The 22,810-nt window shown below is 41.3% G+C and overlaps 1 long non-coding RNA gene across 1 annotated transcript; it reads left to right on the forward strand.

The window, feature by feature from the left end:
- The first annotated feature begins 793 nt into the window (after positions 1-793).
- On the forward strand, positions 794-16,494 carry LOC117523529. The gene is made up of 4 exons (XR_004564529.1): positions 794-804; positions 5,612-5,620; positions 11,289-11,294; positions 16,378-16,494. It is a non-coding gene; the product is annotated as an uncharacterized LOC117523529 (long non-coding RNA).
- Positions 16,495-22,810: the final 6,316 nt, after the last annotated feature.

Raw genomic sequence — 22,810 nt, forward strand, 5'->3', positions numbered from 1 at the left:
TGAGTTGGTGTCCAGAGTAAAAGACAGAGTATTCTGAGGGAGAATTCTGAAATAGATCTGTTGATGAAATAAAACTTTTCAGCTTGTTAAGATGATAACTCAAAGACAATAAATACTATCATCTTCCTACTTTCCATATTGAATGATCATGTAACTGGGGTGAAGTGGTTAAAATATGGTTGATTTTTGTACACTGGATAAGGTGTTAAGTTGGTTAGTTTCACCTACTTAACAGATTTTAAGTAAAGCTAATCAAGATTATATTTCAGTAGAGTGATTAATGACTGGATTTATTGTTGTGTGATATATTTTTGTGTGGTGTTGGTTTGAAATTTGTGTGGGTTGATTATTTTCTGTCTGGGGGAAAAGAAGAAAATTCAGATTGACTGCTTCAATTGAACGTTGCAGTATTTGGCCAATCTTGCCTCAGTAATCATGAATGAGCTACTGTGGAACTGACCACTTAGATCAGTGAGTTCCAGCGGGTATTCATTGTCCAGAAACAGGCTCATCTAGGCAATGAAGACTTTGGGTTATAAAACATTTCTATGAATCGGTTCCCCAGTATACATATTAAATACTGCTAAAAGATTGAAAAATTGTTGATTGACTGATCCACTAATTATTTTTGATGACATAACAGACAGAAGGGAGCAGTGGTTGTGGTAGATTCTCTGAGGACTATTAAAAAAAAAGAAAAAGAAAACTGATTGTGAGACTGTGATTGCATACCCGGTTCTTGACCTCCGGGCCCCAAACAGCCTGACAGAAGGTTGGTGAAAGGAAAAAAAAAGTCTCCTATCAGTCCACTGTAATTAACAGTTCCGTTGAGTTCTATGTGTCTACATGTGTGTATAATATGTTGTGTGTAATGTAACACAGGTGTTCTTTGGACCTGTGGATGTTTTTTGGGTTTTTATTTGAGAAGAGTTGGGTTATTTTGCTTGATTGTTGTAGCAGTTGTGGGATTTTGTTCCTGGTCTGGGGTGTTGGAGGAGGAGCGTGTACACACACAGCTGCTGAGGGAAGCTCTAAATGCTCACCTCCCTCCTCCTCCTCCTCTCCCTGCCGCTCCACACCCCCACAACTTGAGAAATTGAGAAACACTGCAGCAATGTTTTGTTGTGCTTTAACACATGAAATACAGGGGTTTCACATGTAATTGATACTAGTGTTTTAAAGGTGTTTGTTACTGCTAAATTTAGAAGGATATTGTTTATTTGATGTATTCAATTCCAGCTTTAATGTTGTTTTCCATTACGTTGCATTGACTTTACTAAATACATTCAGTGTTCTATTTTTTGAAGCACAGTTTGTTTTGGAAACAAAGTGTAATTTATCACTCCAGCCGAAGAGCAGAGCAGAAGGTTGTACAGTGTGTGAACAGTAAAACTATGTTGATTATTGTAACATGTTTATAGAGCTCCTGTTGAAAACATTAATGTTGGTGAGGATGAAGTGACAGCAATGTAGAAGCAACAAATAATAACTCAATATTTTGATCATCCTGTGTTTTGTTTGAAAACACAGTGATGCAACTAACCCCTGCTGCAAATCAAACAAGAAGCTGCAGGCTTTCATAAAGCATTGATGACCACTGATGAAGTGCTTCTTAATTATTTGATGTATGCAGATTAAGTTAGGCCTTAAAGGATAGAGATTGTTGGACAACTTTTCACATGATTATTGTCCATCCTGACCCATAGTTATTCCTGCGAACCAAACATTGTTTATGTATCTGATTCTGTCATTATTTCTATTTATTATTGATGTTTAAGCATTGATTGATCCAACAGTTCTATTCTGGGATAAATTGCTAAAAGATACTTCAATTCACATTCAGTGATCCTGCATGCTTGATGTTCTGTGCAATCAAAACTGTTTTGACATGACACTTCTTAATGGGTGTTCCCCCACCCCTTGGAACCCCTGCCCAGTATGGAAGGCTGCGAGCCCATGACGGGTAAGATCCCATCTTAAACCCTGGGACAACCTAAGGCAGGCCCAGTCACGATTACTCGACCTTGTCTCTGTGATGCTCTGACTCACTAGGACATGAGGATATGGCACTGGGGTACTGTGGTGGGGTCAAATTTGCCCGTATGCCTACATGGTAGGCAGTGTATTGATCTAATTGGAGTATTGGATCATTGTCGGGAATTGATTTGTCATATTAAGATTGGCCTGCACGTAATAATCAATATTAATCAATGCTTATCATTCATCCAATCAGTCAATTTTTGCAAATTAATGCGTCACAATGTCCACCAAACCGCTGATCCTCAAACAAACCAGTCCTGCCCCGCTGCCTTTTCAAGTGAGCAGCTGTCGTAAGTCATGGACCATGTCACATTTTTACGGCTGGGATGGTTGGACTGGTTAATAATCATTTTGCAATGTTTGGATTTCAGGCATATGCAAAACATTACTGTAGAGCATGTCTAATTTGTGCAAAGCACAACCCGCAGGGTATGGAGAGGCTAATACGAGGGAAATTTCCAACACCTCAATACCCATTCCAAATAATCCATATGGATTTTATTGAATTGAACCAATGTGAAGGAATGAAATATTGCCTAGTATTGATTGCTGCAGATAGCAAATGGGTAGAGGTGTTCCCTGTTAAACATGCAGATGCTCTGACAGTTGCAAATATACTTTGTAGAGACATAATTAAAAGACATGGAATACCTGAAACAATGTACAGTGATAATGGTACACATTTTGTAAATACAATCATCCAACATTTGACAGAACATTTTAAAATAAATGCAAAAACACGTGTTTATCATCCTCAAAGTGCAGGTTTAGTGGAAAGAACAAATGGAACAATTAAAAAATAAGCTCAGAAAATGTATGGAAGAAACATGAAAAAAAAAACTGTTTATTGTTTGGATTTGGTGAAACTGTACATGCATGTAACACCCAGCTCAGAGACTGGCCTTATGCCATTCGAAATTTTGTACGGCAAGCCCTACGGAATACCAGATTTACAGAAAATAGCTGGGCCTGATAGTGAGGATGAGGGATTAGTTGATTATATGAGACGTGTTATCCCATAAGAATGTCATACACGCTAACAAGATACCAGACTCTCCTATTTCTGTGCAGGGCCCTGAGAATCAGATCCAGATCGGGGACTGGGTACTGATAAAGACTATTAAGAGAAAGAACTGGTCATCTCTGAGGTGGGAAGGTCCATTCCAAGTGCTGCTAACCACCCCCACTGCAGTGAAAATTGCAGAGGTCATCTTGGGTGCATCTATCCCACTGCAAAAGACAAAGATATCTGAAAGATCCCGAACAAGACAAGGGGAGCGACGTGTAACAGTGACGGCTGATGGCCTATAGGCCCAGCAACAGCTGGAAGCGCGTCATAACAGACACAGAGAGTGATCAGGAGTGAACAAAGAAAGACCAGAGGGTGAAGCAGATACCAGGGTCCTGAAGCAGATGAGTAACCAGCTGTGTCCAAAGAGAGGCCTGTCACCTTGAACCAGGATCAGAAGCAGACATACTACAAGCTTGAAATACAGCACTGACATGACCAGACCACGAGAAAGAAGCAGACGAAACTGCATCTTTGAGAACAGGAGACAAGACAATCCTGTTCTATTCCTGTGCACCTGTGTTTGAAGAAAACGTCAAGAACAGGGCACAGGACAAAGTACATGACACATTATTTTAATTCCACTTGCAGCATGCCTTCCACATACTGATGATAGTACAGATTTATGCACTACAGCTGAAGGGAAATAACATAAAGTTCCAGATTCCCTCAGTCCCTTGCTGAACTGAGACTGAACTGTCACCTTCAGCCCCTAAGCCCAGACAAACTGCACCTTTTGAACTGTCACCAAAGAAAGAAGACATCTTTAAGATCAGAACTGTAGTTTCTCTGTCCCTTGAAAGAAGAAGGAAAAAAAAAAAAAGCAACAGGGAGAGAAATCAACAGGTTGTTCAAAACACTGTTTTAGCCGTGGAGAGCTTTGCTGCCAGGGCAGGATGCAAACTTCACACCCTGATATTGATTATTGCTGTGATTGTGGCATTATGAAAAAAAATATATGAACTATGTTACAATTCAGACCAGAAGAAAGTGATACCTTTATTCAAATCTGGTGACAAGCATCTTTTTACTAACCATAGGCCTGTGTCTTTCTAGTGTCACAATTTTCAAAGATATTGGAAAAACTTTACAATAACAGATCGGATAAATTTATTGAACAACACAACTTGCTTAATGATAGTCAATATGGGTTTAGATGCAATAGAAGAGACTAATAAACATGTTATGTTTCGGACGCGGTCGGAGCACCGACCCAGCGTTTGAAAGGACCCAGCATAAAATAAGCAGAGCACGGTTCAAAAGGTAACAGAATTTAACATACATAACAGTGAGTGAAGTGCTAAACAACTAAAAAGTCCGCGGTCTGGTGAGGTGGAAACACAGCGCGCTCTCAACAGTGCAAACGGTCCGGAGCCACAGCAGTTCGGACCCAGGGACCCCGCCGACACCCCCCAGGTGGCCGCGACAAACCGAGTCTGTGAAGAAAGAAAACATGGAGGTGAGTCCAACTCCACACAGACAGACAACTCAAAAGGCGCACGCAATCAGCAAACACTTCCTGGCTTAAATCTATACATCAGCTTCTCACCCTGCAGGCACGGGACAACTCAGTTCAAATCTCCACTGCAGCAGAAGCTGATTAGACAATTAGCATAACGTGACAGCTCACTAACACAAGGTGTGAGGGACACCAAATCCACTGTCATTACTTCATAAAAGTCACCAAAACCAAATTACCTCAGGAAGTGTGCTGAAGAGCGTGAGACCTCACCCAATCCTCCTTCACAGACTGTGGCGTCAAACCTGGAGCGGTCTCTGCGTCCGTGATGGTGAGATTGTTCTCCTGACGTCGATCTCACACGTCTGCTCACAAGGTCGAGTCTCTGGCAATCACACACTGTGCATTCAAGGTTTAAATGCAGCAATCTCTGATCAAGACAAAATACACCACAGCTGTGAGTCCTGATGACCTGCATGTGAAAACAAGCCTCAGGTGTTCAGGGTGAGGTCCTAATGCTCAGCCACTCAGTCCTGAATGCATACCACCTGGTGGGAGAAACAGAAAACAAAAACCAAGCCAGCCAAACACCCCAGCCCACAACAGTACCCCACCCTCACGGGAAGCCTCCCGGCGACCACACGGACCTGGGCCAGAAAAAACAAAGCCCCCCCTCCAGGGACCATGGCTGGAATGTTGGCTGGGAACAAAAAACCTCCTGCAGCTTCAGTTTCAGCTCCTTGTGCTGACGATCCAGCTGGGGAAGGCCCGTCTCCAGGAGCTGTGCGTTACTGTGCTCCGACGACAGCTCCATCATCAGCTGCTCAACCTGCAATGTTAATTTCTTCATGCAGTCATTGATCATCTCAATGTTGAGCTTCTCTAGTTCTTCCTTCAGCTGGATAATGCACGCTTCCAGCCGCCTCTTCTCTGTCAACAGGGAACTTTGTGCCGAGACTATCACTCTCATCCTGGAGCTCATCCTTTCTCACCCTGAACCTGTCTGCAGTAGACTGCTCCGCAGCTGACACTCCAGTGCAGAGATATCCTTTGTTGACTTTAATGGTCTTGCCCTCTGTTTCATTTAGCAAACCTGTTAGAGTCTCCACCTCTGACTGCATCTTTGCGTTCATTCCTGTCGACTCTTACTTTAGTTGTTCACTTTGCATAATTTTGGCCAGGAGTTCTTGAACCTGTGCACTCAGCCTTCTTCCGACTGTGTGTTAAAGTCTGCTTAGTCATATAACAAAAAAAAGACAAACACAAACAACCATACCAACCCCCCCCCCCTCCCCAGAGGACCGTCCCATCAAACCCCGGGAAGAGGAGAAGAGAAAAAACAACCCAAACTTAAGCTTGCAAAAAAAAAAAAAAAAAAAAAAAACACCCCCCGGACGACATGTAGGGACCAACACCCCCCAGAGGACATCCCGCCAGCTCCAGGAGTAATAACCACAGCCGAGGTCCCTCTGGGATCCAAAGTCACCCACGGGGACTCCCAGCGCCTCCCAGAGGACCGTTCCGTCAAACCCCAGGAGACGCACCCCCCCATGACTAACAGACCCAGCCCCGGCCGTCTACGGCTAGATGGACCCACAGCCCTTTCCCCCCCAGAGGACACCACAGTCACACCCTGAGGGCGGAAACTGGGGGAAAAAAAAACAAAAACAAAAAACGTACAAACAGAACAACCCCAACCCCACCCCCTCAGCGCAGTGGAAACTGGAAGTACGTCCACTGTCACCAACCATGACTATACCCCAAAAGTCAACCGGGAGGAGTGGAACAGCGGTAATGGCGTACGGCACAAGACGGCGCCACCCCTCCGACTTTTAAACCAGCCACGGGTATATTCCACTGCCCCAAACCTCAGCAACGCCGATGGCGTATGGCTCAAAGACGCGCTGAAGCCGGAGGTGGAACAGGGAATCAACAAAAAAAACACCCCGAACCCCCGCCCTCCCGGATGCAGAGGTTATCTGGGAAACGCCCAGCACAACCAAACTGCACCACTCCAGCAACGCCGACAACATACGGCTCACACGGCTGGGGCCAGAGGAAAAGACAGGGAAGTAAAGAAAATAAAAATAAAAAATAACCCAAACCCCCCCCCCCCTCCTGGGTGCAGAGGTTACCTGGGAAATGCCCAGCATAACCAAACTGCACTACTCAAGCAACGCCGACAACGTACGGCTCACACGGCTGGAGCCAGAGGAGAAGAGGGAACAAAAAAAAAAACCAACCCAATTACCCCCCCCCCCCCAGAGGACTGTCCCATCAAACCCTGGGAGGTAAAACCAAAAGAAATAAAAAATAAAGACCAACAGACAAACAAAGTCACCTGGGTCCATGCCATGCTTCTGACAGCCTGTATTTCAACTCCAGACCACTGACAGTGGTCTAATCCACAAAAACAACAAATTAACCCCTGATAAAAACACCACATACTAAAACAAGAAACAGATAATAGACCAATAAAAAAAACTAACATTGGCCTACATCGTCAAGTGCAAAGAACGGAAAAACGTATTTTCCATCCTTTTAACCTAGACGGTAATGTGACTCTGTCACCAACAGAGGGAGCCAAAGTGCCAAATAAGAAAATCCCTGTGGTAACAGAGTAAAAACCAATACACACTGCTGTAAACGACAGCAGGTTATAACAAACAGCTTAAAGTGCAAACTAAATACCACCGGGGCTGCTACAACAGGCGTCGGAGCCAGCTGCACGGGAGGAGACGGGGCTACAGCCGTAACAGCGGGGTGCGACACGACCCAAACTGTAAACTCCGCCATGCGCGCACCAACACGCACAACCCGGGCGGAGAGCACCCGCAACTGATCCCGGATCAACTCCAACATCTGCTGCAGCCTTCCCGGCAAAAATACCGTCTCTGCTTCCGCTGGTCCATTGTTAAATGGACAGAGACTACCGTTATGTTTCGGACGCGGTCGGAGCACCGACCCAGCATAAAATAAGCAGAGCACGGTTCAAAAGGTAACAGAATTTAATAAACATAACCGTGAGTGACGTGCTAAACAACTAAAAAGTCCGCGGTCTGGTGAGGTGGAAACACGGCGCGCTCTCAACAGCGCAAACGGTCCGGAGCCACAGCAGTTCGGACCCAGGGACCCCGCCGACACCCCCCAGGTGGCCGCGACAAACCGAGTCTGTGAAGAAAGAAAACATGGAGGTGAGTCCAACTCCACACAGAGAGACAACTCAAAAGGCGCACGCAATCAGCAAACACTTCCTGGCTTAAATCTATACATCAGCTTCTCACCCTGCAGGCACGGAACAACTCAGTTCAAATCTCCACTGCAGCAGAAGCTTATTAGACAATTAGCATAACGTGACAGCTCACTAACACAAGGTGTGAGGGACACCAAATCCACTGTCATTACTTCACAAAAGTCACCAAAACCAAATTACCTCAGGAAGTGTGCTGAAGAGCGTTGTTCTCCTGACGTCGAGCTCACAAGGTCGAGTCTCTGGCAATCACACACTGTGCATTCAAGGTTTAAATGCAGCAATCTCTGATTAAGACAAAATACACCACAGCTGTGAGTCCTGATGACCTGCATGTGAAAACAAGCCTCAGGTGTTCAGGGTGAGGTCCTAATGCTCAGCCACTCAGTCCTGAATGCATACCACCTGGTGGGAGAAACAGAAAACAAAACCCAAACCAGCCAAACACCCCAGCCCACAACACATGTGGACCAAAGGAACACAGTGATACGATTATTTGTTGACATAATGCAAAAAAAAGAAAAAGAAAAAAAAAGGCTTTTTGACACAATCAATAACAACGTATTCTTTCAAAAGATGGAGCTTTATGGAATCAGAGAAGTGGTTTTGAATGGATTAAAAGCTATTTACAAAACCGGAAACAGTTTGTTAAACTTGGGGACTGCTGTTCTTCATATCTGGACATCGGTTGTGGAGTTCCTCAGCGTTCTGTGTTGGCACCAAAGTTATTCATATTGTATATCAATGATTTATGTAAAGTCTCGGATCTGTTTAGAGCAGTCCTCTTTGCAGATGTTACAAACTTATTTTGTTCAGGGGATAATTTGCAACAATTACTAGATGATCTGGGATCAGAAATGATAAAGTTGAAGAGATGGTTCGATATGAACAAACTGTCACTAAATTGGTCTAAAAACTAAAATAATGTTATTTGGAAACCATAAAAAAGATGGACGAATACAATTAAACATACAGGGGGTAAATATGGAACCTGTAAAAGAGAACAAGTCGTCAGGTGTGGTCATCGATGACAGAATCAACTGGAAAGCACATATTCAACATAGTCGAAAGAAAGTATCAGAGTACGGCAATATTAAAGCAGGGCAAAGCACATTCTTGATGGTAAATCACTACATACTCTGTATTGCACATTGATTGCACCTTACCTGACTTATGGTGCAAGTATGGGGCAATAACTACAAAACTACAGTACAACCATTATTCAACCTTCAAAAAAGAGCATTAAGAATAATTTATAATGCAGGTTATCGGGATCATACCAATCCACTGTTTATTACATCACAGATTTTAAAACTCTGTGACATGATTTCATTTAAGACTGTTTGATTGACGTATAAAGTAAAAAAAAAAATTAAGCAAGTACCTCTCAGAATTCAAGGATATTTTATGCAACTAAAGGAGTATATAATTTAAGGGGTTTGTATCGTTTTAAAAATTGCGGGCGTAAGGATGACCAGGAAATGCTTCTGTGTCTCTATTTGTGGCCAAAAAATTGGAATAAGCTACCTGAGAAACTCCAGCGATGTCCTAATATCAATCAGTTTAAATATTTATACAAAGAAATGGTAATCGACGGATGTGTATCTGATGGAAAACGTTGAATTGTGTTGTATGATGAATGTGCTTCCTTTAAATTCTTACTATTGAATGTTCTGGGGTAACTAGCTTACTAAGTATTGTGATTTGTCCTCTTGCTTGATCAATGGCTCAAAGGATGATTTCCACCACAGTTAATGGCTTATTAATGGCCCGTTACTATATTGCGTTATTGCTATCAGATGCTAAATCATGTCACCCCATCCAAACGGGGCAAAATGATGGTTAAGTACACTGTTTGTAAGTTTATTGATGTTTCTACAATGATGATGTTGAGAATGTAGACATTAAATTCGATAAACGGGGGGAATAACGACAGGGTTTTCTATATATTATCAATATTATTATCAAATATTAATGTCTTTGTCTTTACTTTGATTGTTAATGCCTTTACTTTGATGAACTGCCTTTGATGACAGTTCATCTCTAACTTGTCAACTAGTGTAGATAACATTCTGATCATTGGTGACTTTAACATTCATATAAATACGTAAGCCTTCTGATCCCCTCTGCAAATCCTTTATGGAAATTGTGAATGCATTAGGATTTCGGCAATGCATTCGGGATTTGATGCACATTAGTGGAAATACCCTGGATCTGGTTCTCACACGTGGTGTCATGAATATTGACATCATGCCTCTTACATCAGTGGTGTCTGATACTCACTTATTAAGTTTACAGTTTCGCTGCTGTGTTTAGTGGAACAACAACCTCATATCATTACGGCGATGCATCAACTCCTCAACTAAGACTGAACTCGAAGCTAGACTGCCTGATGTCTTAGCTTCACATTTGACAAATACCCAGTCAGTAGACAGACTTGTGGATAGTTTAAACTCAGTGCTCAAATGGAGGGTGTGAATGACATCAAGTACCTCAGACTCTACATCACAGCTGATCTCACCCGGACTCTCAACACCTCATACCTCATTAAGAAGGCCCATCAAAGACTTTTCTTTTTGAGGAAACTCAAGCAGACTGGACTCCCCCCACAATTACTTATGAACTTTTATAAGAGCACAATCGAAAGTATCCTTTGTCTCTGCATGACTGTATGGTATTCCAGCTGTACAGTGCAAGACAGAAAGGACCTGACCTGGGTGGTGAGAACAGCGCAGAGGATCATTGGAAGTCCACTCCCATATCTGGGCTCAGTGTATGCTGACCGCCTATGCAAGAAAGCCAACAGCATTACCAAAGATCCCACCCACCCAGGACATGATCTTTTGTTCCTCTTCCTTCTGGACGGAGATACCGAACACTAAAATCTCGGACTAGGAGGCTGAGGAACAGTTTCTTTCCCAGAGTTGCATCATCCATCACTCCCTCTGTATTACATAAAACTTAAAATAAATACTGTCATATGTTGTCTTCCTTTGTTAAAGAGGTACTAATCGGAATTTCGTTGCATCATATATAAGGACAATATAAAAGCTCAATTCAATTCAATTTAATTCAACAACTTATTCATTTATACCTTGCACTAACTCCATATTTTGCACTATTTTGTCTGCCATTTTGCACCACCTGTACGTTATTATTATTATTTTGTATTTTTATTCTTATTTTTCTATTTTATTATACCAAAGTGCTGTATGTTGTCTTCTGTTGTAATATGTTATTGTATGCTGTTGTATGTTTTCCTCTGTTGTCTTTTGTTGTCATATGTTGTGTTCTTTTGTTAAGAGGTACCACACGGAATTTCGTTGTATCATATACAATGACAATAAAGCTCAATTCAATTCAATTCAAAACTACACTCGACATGATTGCACCACCTGTGTTAAAACCACACTCCCCCAAATCACAGTCACCTTAGTTCAATGATTATCTGCGTGAGTTCAAGCATAAAGCAAGAGGTCTAGAACGGAAATGGCGTTGTTCAAAATTAGAAGTATTTCACCTTGCGTGGTGTGATGCTATCTTAGACTATAAGCATGCATTATTGGCTACAAAGCGGACTTACTACTCTGAATTGATCAACAAAAACAAGCATAACTCAGTTCTTGTTCAACGCGGTGGCAACACTTATGCATGGACAACCACCTGTAGTTTGCTCTCCTTTTACAGCACAAGATTTCCTGGTTTACTTTGGGAAGAAAATAGAAGACATCAGGTTAAACATATCCCGGCATTCCTTAACCCAGCCACTACACCCTGCTATTGAGGTGGGCGCCACTACTGAGGTATTACCTAGATTTACAGAATTTGATAGTATCTCACTAGGCATGCTGACAAAACTCATAATGTCAACAAAAAGCACAACCTGTTTATTTGATCCTATACCAACAAAACTGTTTAAGGACCTGTGGCCCACTCTTGGGCCGACTGTGCTGGAAATTATTAATCTTTCTTTAACTTCTGGATCTGTTCCTAAATGTTTCAAATCTGCAGTGATTAAACCATTACTTAAGAAACCTAATCTTGACCCTAGTGTATTGACAAACTATCGGCCGATATCAAATCTATCATTTTTTTCTAAAATTCTGGAAAAAGTGGTGTCACGGCAGCTCGTAGACTATCAAACTGAGAATAATCTCTTTGAGCCACTGCAGTCTGCTTTTAGAAAATATCATTCCACAGAGACGGCTCTCACGAAAGTGGTGAATGATCTTCTGCTTACAATGGATTCGGACACCACTACGGTTCTGTTTCTGTTAGATCTCAGTGCTGCATTTGATACAGTGGATCATCATATTCTACTTGATACGCTGGAAAATCATTTTGGGATTACTGGGAGTGCCCTTGCATGGCTGACGTCATACTTGACCAGTCGTTCTCACTGTGTTTTGTACAGTAACACTACCTCTAACCTTAGTGACATGCAACTTGAGGTTTCACAGGAGTCTGTTTTAGGCCCCCTGCTTTTCTCCCTTTATATAGCACCCCTTGGGCACATATTGCGGCATTTTGGGATTACCTGTCACTGCTATGCAGATGATACTCAGTTATACATGCCGGTAACTGCTGGTAATCTCGTTCACATAAAATCCTTAGAAGATTGCCTTGCAGCAGTGAGAAGTTGGATGTCTAGAAACTTCCTACTTTTAAACTTTGATAAGACTGAAATGATGGTGCTTGGTCCAGTGAGACATCGGCATCAATTTGACCAGTTAACGCTCAGGCTCGGCTTGTGTGTTATACATCACACTGACAAAGTGAGGAACCTTGGGGTAATTTTTGATCCTTCATTGTCCTTTGGCCTCCACATTAGAAATATTACTAGGACTGCTTTCTTCCACCTGCGAAATATAGCGAATATTCGTCCCATCCTGTCTATGGCTGATGCTGAGACCCTGATCCATGCATTTATCTCTTCTAGATTGGACTACTGCAATGTTCTATTTTCTGGTTTACCGCAGTCTAGCATTAGGCGTCTCCAATTGGTTCAAAATGCTGCAGCCAGACCTTTGACACGAAGCCGAAAGTTCGACTACATTATACCCATTTTGGCATCCCTTCACTGGCTTCCTGTCCCAGTGAGATCAGATTTTAAGGTTCTGCTACTAACCTATAAAATTATTCATGGACTGGCACCTCCCTGCCTAGCTGACCTAATTAAACCTTACGTACCGGCCCGGGCCTTACGTTCTCAGGGTGCAGGACTACTTTGTGTCCCTAAGGTGAATAAGAAGTCTGCGGGTCACAGAGCTTTCTCTTATCGTGCCCCTGTTCTGTGGAATGATCTCCCTGCGTCAATAAAAGTCAGATTCTGTAGAGATTTTCAAGTCCAGACTTAAGACACACTTATTTTCCCTTTCATGGCTAGCATACTGGTACAGTTTTGTTTTACGCTTTTTTACTCTTTTAATTCATTTATTAGTAATTGGAGCGGGCTGCGGCCTCAACTTTACCTAAATTCTGGGTCTTTTAGTGAAGTTTAGGGCTAGTGGCCGGCGATCACCTTAGTATTTCTCTGTTTTTCTTGTTGTTTAATGCTGGCAAATTATACAGTATTTCTTGTCTTTCTGATGCCTGATTCTGTTTTTTCTCTCTGTTTAAGGTGCAGCTCCATCCAGAGATGGGAGTTGTATTCGTGTTGGCGATCCTCCTGTCCTGTGCGCCAATAGCATTTCTTGTATATTTGTCCGTGAATTGTTCTGTAATTTATGTTTGTAGCATGGCCCAAGCAGAGGGTCACCCCTTTGAGTCTGGTCTGCTTGAGGTTTCTTCCTCAGATGGAGTTTTTCCTTACCACTGTAGCTCTGGGGGTTGGTAAGGTTAGACCTTACCTGTGTGAAGCGCTTTGAGGCAACTCTGTTGTGATTTGGCGCTATATAAATGAAAATAAATTGAAATAAATTGAATTGCAACTGATCTGATTATCACCCTGAGCGCAGAGGTTACCAGCACTTATGTTCTCACATTGTCTTCGCGACGTGTAACTCATTAATTAATGTAGATCAGTGTTAAAGAGTCACTCTCTTCAGCTTGTTGCTACAGCTCCTGTATGAGAGGAAAGGTCCACAAGTTCAATTCACAGCGACGTTATTGTATTCCTCCAGACACTCTCAAGGTTAGCTTCAGATAAGAAATAACCCAGTCATTGTTTTCCCTCTGGAAGCAAAATTCTTTCACACTAAGTATGAGATCACTCACATTTTACACAATACAGCAAGTAGCAATTAATTTTGAACAGTACAATCATTCAACTGCACATTATTGATCAGCATAGTTCAAACATGAATGTAATAAACTATTTGATTATAAATAGAGACAACAACAATATTATTTGCAGTACACATCTTGAGCTCATGACCTTTGAACATATCATGGGACATCAGGTCAGGCATTAGTCATGACTTTATTCAAAAATGGTCAATGTCTGACATGTTTTAAACCAACATGTTACATCTTACTTCTAAGCATATGTTATTTTATGAAAACTTTAAACCAAAACACTTGACTGATTTGAGAGTCAACACACCTGTCAGCAGTTCCACATGTTCAATACAATCAAGCACATATTTCAATCATTAATCAAACCGTATAATATTGTATAATTTCAAAACCATCATAAATCAATTGAACACCCATCAAAGCGTAGGCATACACATTTTCATTCGACATCATGATAAAACCCTTAAACACATTATGAGCACATTATGTGCACACTGGCAGAACCATTTATGAACATTAATGCACATATGCAATTTATTCTTGCAAGACAGAAGATATGTAATGCGTGGGTGAATGTGGTGTCACATATTATGGGTTCAGGTGGACCAGTGAATTTTGTCTGTTGTAATTGAAATCCTTTATAAGTATGTAACAAGTTAGTTACAGTCAGGCAGCACCGAACAATCTTCGGGAATCCCCAGCACCAACTAGGCTTCCGTATTTCCTTGATTAAATGCCTGACTTTGAATAGGGGCCTGCCGCGTGTAATGGCTGGGTCAAAACATCATCTGAAAAAAATTAACCCCTGCCTTAAATAAGTGCATATGTAATGCATAAATGTATAAATGCATAAAGGACCAAATGTAATGCATAATATGTGCATTACATTTGGTCAAGTCACTCTTTTTTCTTATTCTGCTGCACACTGATACCTTAAAATCCTAAAGTCTGATTTATGCTTCTACAACTCCATAACTCTGTGGCCATGCAATGACATCAACGTGCACATTACCGTTTTAAAGTTCTCTGTCGCGTTGGTGGGTGTCTTAATGCAGTTTATCGCAGAAACAGCGGCTTTTTCTGGATCAGTTTGTCCCTCAAGAAGCTCCACTTCTTTATACAATCATCAATCTCCAAATCAATTGTACGTACAATTTCCCTCCATGAACTGTGGGTCATTTGGGCGTCTTTGTAGTTTTAGACTCTATGTTGTAAAGGTGGTCATATTTGCAGACTTTTCTGCCGAATGTATTTGATCCATGATCAAAGTGTAATTGGCGTGGGTGCTGCAAAAAATGTTTACAATATGATGGGAGAGGAAGGAGTGAAACTGAAAAAATGACCAATCACAGCCGTTGCGGTCTGCGTCATTTAGCGGGTGCACGGCAGGCTACAAAGAGGGTTCACAGCCACGCAGAGGACTCTGATCTAAAGAAGTTGTCTTTGGTTCCTCACACGCAGGGATATGTGCGAAACATAACACCATATTACAGTGCCGGCAGCAAGCAGCATTTTGTTAATAATCACTGGTCTTGAATAATGGCCTGGCTTGTTTAGGCACCAGGTCTGAGCACAGTTTTAAAAAATAAATGCCTGGGCTTTTAATCAAGGAAATTCAGTACCCACTTTCCTCAAATCGGATAGTGTCGGGGCTGAACTTCATTTCGTACCTCTGTTGTGACTGGGCATGCCCAGACTGCTCTGTCCAGTACATGCAAGGGGTTCTTAATGGAAATACATTGCGATGGGATGTTCTGTCCCATCACAATGAGCAAAAATTTGTTATTCAAAATCTGTAATATACTGTGGAAAACTATAGAAAAAATTGGGAATTTTGCTTTTGTCCGGTGAGTGTGAGTATCCGGTTTATACGATGACGGTTTAGGTGAGTTTTACTGTACAAGCAACCCAGTGTCATGTGCATCGACTCACGCTTCCTCTCGTAGCGTTACAGCGACATTCTGAGGGTGGTTGCATTGTGATGTCTCTGCGCAACAAACTCACATCTCTCTCAAACATGTATAACTCATTGACGCTGGTGAGTCAGACCACCACACCCCCATCAGGTTATATCAGCCCCAACCCTACTATCAACCTGCAGAAACCCGGCCTACTGCTACACATCAATAACCCAACTTAGGTCCCTCAGACACACTCATAACACTGGCAAAATACATTAATATTTCCCTTTTTTACTTACTCACCTGCGCGATCTGCCGAGCTCGTGTACTGCCTAAAAGACGGTAGCCCAGTTTCTCCTGATGTCAGAGATTTTTGTCTCCTGTAAGTATGTTTCCTGTTCTGCATTATAGCCCCTCCAAGACACTTCACAAGGCTAAGGTCTGACCTTACCCACCCCCTGAGCAAGAACACTGGCGACAGTGGTGAGAAAAAACTCCCTGGAAGAATTAAAGTGTACGAAGAAATGAGGCTGGCACAGAGCGACTCGCCCCTACATTGTGGGATACAACACAACAGCTGAAACACCAGAAAGCAGCATGGATTGCTATGATTTAGATCAGTTTAAACTGAAATTGATGGCTTCAAGTGTTTTTTCATTCATCATGGACCGACTGTGACATCCAGGACTGTGTCCAGCAGTAAAGAACTGATGTCTCTCGCACGCACAGCATCGCTCCACAGTCTGCAGTGCATTTTGACAGAGGGGGAGGAGGATAGAGATCTTGTCAAAATGACTGCATGTCCTTGTAAACTAGAGGGTGGATACTCGATCTGGGCCCATAGGGTTGGGTGGGGTTCAGATAAATATTTCAAAGTCATACTCAGGTTGGGTCGGGTTCAGTGACGTCAGCACAAAGACACTAAATGTACAGAATGTTTGTGAAACAATGTCACAGCCTTGCCTCGGTAACCTCAGTCACCACAGTTAATGACATGTTGTTAATAGTATAATTTGGCATACTTTTTTTGTCTTGGTGGATCACTGATGGGATTTATTTTTGTCTTGGGCAGAATCCTGAAGGGACAATAGATGACACTGCGTTTACATCACCTGAAGCCGACCTGTTGACCCCAGCACACAACATCAGTAAAAAGTCTTAATCTGACCTGTTGTATTCTTTTATCTGGATTCATCACAGCCTTTCAGAAACTGTTTTGGAAGACGACGTCTGGAAATGCTTTAAATCCTTAATGTGCACATTGCTTGTAAATAAACAAAGGGTGTTAAAAGCTTGAAAATGTTCCTAATTTATTATTATTATTAATTTATTTTATTTTTTCCATGGGCTAAATTTGATTGGTTATTATTCAGACACTGCTTTGAAGAATATAAATGCCATATAGATGGAACGACTCTGTGGTCCCAGCAGACATAAAGTGAGAGACAGGATCCACCCTGGACAGGACGCCAGTCTATCACAGGGTGTAATGTTCAAGGTAAAGTAAACTCAGCTTTCCTGTCATTCTGCTCCATACGGGGGCGTGTAGATGAACAAAACGTCATTTCTACGTAGCCTGAGTGCAAAACACAACATTTCAAACCCAAATCAGACATCAAATATGAAAAAATAACAATATCTAATAGCACAAAGACAAGACAAATACTACAAGACTCACATAACAGAATACAACAGGTGCTAGACAGGTAGACATTTGTAAAACATATGACCACCTGGACAGCAGGGCAGAAACTATGGAGGAGTACAGCACCTGAATGAGGTACGCAAGTAAATAGTAATCACTGATAACACCATGATGGCTGTTTTCTGTAGTGTCAGTGGAGTTCTATGTTCTGGGGAAAATGCATGTACCTAAAGTTTTTGGAAGTATTCCAGTCTGAGTTGAAGACTGATTAAGGTTGAATCAAACAAGAATTCAAGATACCTAATATAGGGAGCACAGAATATGCTTTTCGTGTGAACAACCTGAGACATTTCTGTTCATCAGAGAGCAACACATCACTGATTGGATGATGATTAAAAATCTGCAGCATGTGTCAGCAACACAGTGTTCACACAAATGTACCAAATCAGAAAAGCAAAATGAAGATTTTTGTTTGTTTGTTTTACAGCAGATCTGTTCATAAAATAGTCTGCATGCTGCAACACAACACTCAGCTTTGGACTCATGACCTTGACCTTTTAAGTTGGCAGTTTGTTAAACTGCCCAAATTTGGGTTAAACGATGGATGGAAAACGCCCTCTGCTGGTAACTGTGGAAACCACATTTGCACACAGGTGTGCTGACGACCAAATTCCTGACACTAGTACAGGTACTGCAGTATATCACGGTTTCCAAATGACATTAAATTTAAAGAATTTATTTTTTCAAACCACCTTTTTTAATGTATTCATTTCTGTTGTGATATCTCTCAAATACAGCTGAAAATTCTCTCCAGAGCGAAAAAAAATGTTTGTCATCAGCAAACAATAAATGTTGACGTTTTGGGACACTCACATGTGTCATTTATGTACAGAAGGAACAGTTTTGGACACAAAATGGATCCCTGAGGTACTCCACAGGTTAAAGCAAGTAATACCTTTGAGTTGGCAATCACAACAATAGATTACCCAAACTTATACAAAGAGAACATGCAAACTCCACATAGAAAGGATCAGGTGGGAAGCGACCGCACATCCTTCTTGCTGCTATGCAACAGTAATGACAAAGCCACTGTGCTGCCCTTCCAGGTTACGAGACAAAATAGTTTCACTTTAAAAAAAAAATGTAAGCCTGAAAAGGGAATAACACAATGACAGCAAAATGTGGAGGAGATGGTATCAAATTTATGAAATTGTTTGTTTTAATGTAAATAATTCCTGTCTTTCTGCAAAGCTTAAGCATCCACTTTTACTTGGAGTCAAACTGATGATTCAAAAATTAAAATGGTTTGAACTTACATAAGCTCCACCTGTCTTTCCCCAGTAGAGGTCGCCCTACAAGTAAAAAGATATGCATCAAAGAGCATTCCTTAGACACAACATAAAATAATTTAGGACACAGCATCCAGGACATGTAGGCAACTGGAAATGTTGACTGTAAATGCATTTATCAAAAAAAATTATCATAGCCAAAATGTTATCTACATTCAACAATGTCACAACAACAACAACAAAATAATAATAAAACAAATAAAAAACACATTACTGCCCAAGTCACTGAGATTAATTCTCCAACATCATGTTTTTGTGCATGGTCCAGCCAGAGGACTTCATCCACATCACAGGGAACATTTTCCCTTTGCCAGACAAAGTGGGAATCACTCCTGTGGTGTGCCAATCCCAGCCTGGACAAGATCTGGTCACATCATCACAGGCCGGTTCCATGGCCTCCAATAAAGGTGCCCTGATGTGGGGTTGTAGGTCACAGACCTTCCACCCCCATGCAGAGAAAAACTCCTCGACAGGATTCAGAAAGGGACTGTAAGGGGGAAGGAAAACCTGCATGAAGTGCTGGTTGTTGGTGAAACCGCTCACGTATCGGGACAACACGGTGAACGGCCACGTGGTCCCAAACTATGACATAGAGGATGCAGTGCTGCTGATCCAGTTGGCTGAATATCATCATCAATGATTGTTCTTGGTCCATCTCGTCCTCTTCCTCCTCATCCACCACCTCTCATCTGAACTCTTCCTCCTCTGTCTCACTGTATGTTTCTGTTCATGGTAGATGGATGCACGTGTCCCACCTGTGCACTCTGGACCAACTTTTATCCTGCCCATTTTGTCTGATCACAACATTAGAAACGTGTGTGTTCAGTTGAGTTGTGTGACAAAATAAATTCCTTCGGGATGAATAAAGTTCTTTATTATTCTTATTAAAACAAAAAAAGCTGACAGCTGTGCTCACATTTTGTTACCTGTGTTTGCAGTTTGGCAACACAAGTGTATCACAGTGTGAAAGGTGTTTAGTGACTGCAAAAGTGTTTAAGGTTTAGCAAAAAAGAGATGAGTTTGCAAATTGTGCCTGAACAGTGTTTGTTTGTCCAAAAGACTGATTCGAACAATGACTTTGGGCCACTGAGAATTTGGTTCAGAGAACGGAGTTTAGTGTTTTAGCAACTGAGGAAAAACTGTAAATTAACAACCTTTACCAGGACATATGACACGCAGGAGATGTGGCAACACGTTTCCTATTCCAAAAAAATTTTACCTTGGAAAAAATGTTCAAGGTCAAAGTCCTGTTAGAAGTGGCTTTTCATAAAAATAAAAACAAAAAGTTCTGCTAATGCACAATTTGTCATTGCTTTTTGGCACTGATAACTGGAAGATAAACAGGCATAAAATTGGAACCTCCATCCAATTGGTGGTAAGTAAATCCATAACAGAAAAATGAGAGCAATTGCAGCACTTTTAACTGAGATAAAATGCAAAATGAACATCAAACGGGCTTTTCAATATTAAATTTAAATGTCTACAAAATCCACAATCTGGATCAGACTTTGTCTGGTGATAGTGAGTGCCAGTCTCCACCTCATTTTCAAATATGAGTTATTGGGACACTTAAGATTTAATGTAAAATACAAATGGGGTATTCAATGTTAAATTTAAGTGGCCACAAAATCTGTATTCTGGATCAGATCCGGATCAAGGATACTATCCTACAGTACATAACGCTCTTAAATATGAAAAGAATTTGATCATTTCGACAGTTAGGAATTTTGAAACATACATTCAATGTCAAAGATAGGGATTTTTCCAATTTTCCAAGATTTTGCCTGACCTTTAACCTTGAAAATTGAATCAGTTCTTGCCTATCAGGATATAAATCTTCAGTTAAAAAAAAAAACAAAAACTCACAATATATGAAAATTGTGGGCTCCAGGCTGTTCACAAACAAACGGGGGGAAAAAATGGAACCCCCTCCAACTGAGATAAAAATTTCTCAATGCATTTGAACAAGTTCAAAATTACTGATGCATTTTTGTTTTGCCCAACAACAAAAACAAACAGTTGTGGCCCAGTAGGTGGCAGCATATCACATGGAGATGGGGAGGGCAGTTGTTTGTATCCTTTGACCCAGTTGGGCCACAAATGTTACCTTTGCTCTGGTGATCAGGACAACAAATAAAGTGACAGAATGAAAACATTTTCTCTTTTCCATCAACTTACACTTGAATCCTTTGTGGGTTTCTGCCATCTGAAAATGAACAAAAGATTAGGGGTCAACAGGCCTGTTTGAGATGGTACTGATTGGCTGATGTGTGAAACCCAAGGCTTCCTGTGCCATTTACTCACATGGGTATTATTAACGCCTAGTTTCCTGTCATATGCAGAGCAGTGAGCGTAGTGTGCGTACCCCAGCTGTTCCTGCTTCTCCTCAACAGCAAATACCGAGAATGTCTGAAGGTCTGTGGATCTGGGTCAGAGAGCCAGGAGGAGGTCCGTTACAGCCAGACCTTACTTATGGTTTAAAACCAAAACAAACCACCGTTACACATTAACCAGCTGAAGCCTGCAGCCATGCAGAAACCAGTTAGTGACTAAGGCGCTAAACTAAATGCCCGAATGTATGTGTGAAGCTGAGAGCTTCTTGTGTGGTCGCATCAGATTGTTGGGATTGTGTCAGCAGAGTGCGTCACCTTTCACCGAGGGCGCGTCATCATCACCCTTAATGTAATACCAGTGTGCTAACATGGATTAGCGGCAGGCTCGTTTTACCCACAACCAACGCTGCCAAAGGATGTCTGAGGGGAAACAGCCAAGTGCCATCAGAGCTTGGAGACAGCATCCATCGTCATTCAACCTTTTTTTTTTCTAAGGATTTGTGTTACTGTGTTTGTGTGTCAGAGGGAATGTTGTTGCATCTGATAGAACAAGGCCAGCTGGTGGTTAACAGACTTGTCCAGGTGTGAGTGAGCCTGTATTTGGATAAAGTTCTCCACTTTTGAAATGTACTGCTACTATATCTGCACTAAGAAACTGACCCAAGGCAAATGTGCAAAAATCTAATCTTTCTAAAAACAGACCACCTAACTCTCCAAAAACTATACACAAGTTAATAATGAATGTAATACATATATTCTGAGATTTTAGACTTTGCAGTTGTTTTTTCAACAGTTTGACAACATTTTGTAATTGGAATATAATACTAATTAAAATGTGATATTTTACCAGTATACTCATGGATGACTAGGGGTCGCTCATGTACAACTGTTTGAGAAAAGGTGTTCTACAATAACGCTTTTCAAATTGTTCACTGTTAATGTGTTACATTTGTACATTTCAAGTCAGGACTTTGCATTCTCAGGTCCTACATGTTGTACTTCATATAATCCAAAGAGTCTAAACGGTGAGGCTTCAGTGTAATATAAAACAGGGTGGGGGGAGTACATTTTTACTGTAATGATATAGCAGTTAAGTATTCATTGTTATTTACACATTTGTACAGTGACTTGTGATTTTTATTTCATTGCAGGCAAACAACATTTAGGTAGAGCTGCCAAAAATAAATTTATTCACTTATTTTTATGATTATTCTTGTTTAGACTGTAAAATGTCATCACAGTGAGTCACATTTGCTGTTCCATGAACAATTCCAAAGGAAACAGTGAAAACAGAAAAAAAAAAACAAACAAAAAAAAAAACTACACATTTTACATTCTGGGATCACTTAAAAATTCACTTTTGATTAATCAATTAATGACCTAACCCTTTTGAGGTACCACCTCCGAGTCCTTGACTGGATGAATGCTCCCACAACACGGTGAATGAGAACCATTGGATGGTCTACACAGAAATTAAAATAATATTAATAATTATGTGGAATAAAGAAATATGAGAAGAGGCAGAGC

This window comes from Thalassophryne amazonica, chromosome 13 (assembly GCF_902500255.1).
Source record: "Thalassophryne amazonica chromosome 13, fThaAma1.1, whole genome shotgun sequence".
Lineage (NCBI taxonomy): Eukaryota > Metazoa > Chordata > Actinopteri > Batrachoidiformes > Batrachoididae > Thalassophryne > Thalassophryne amazonica.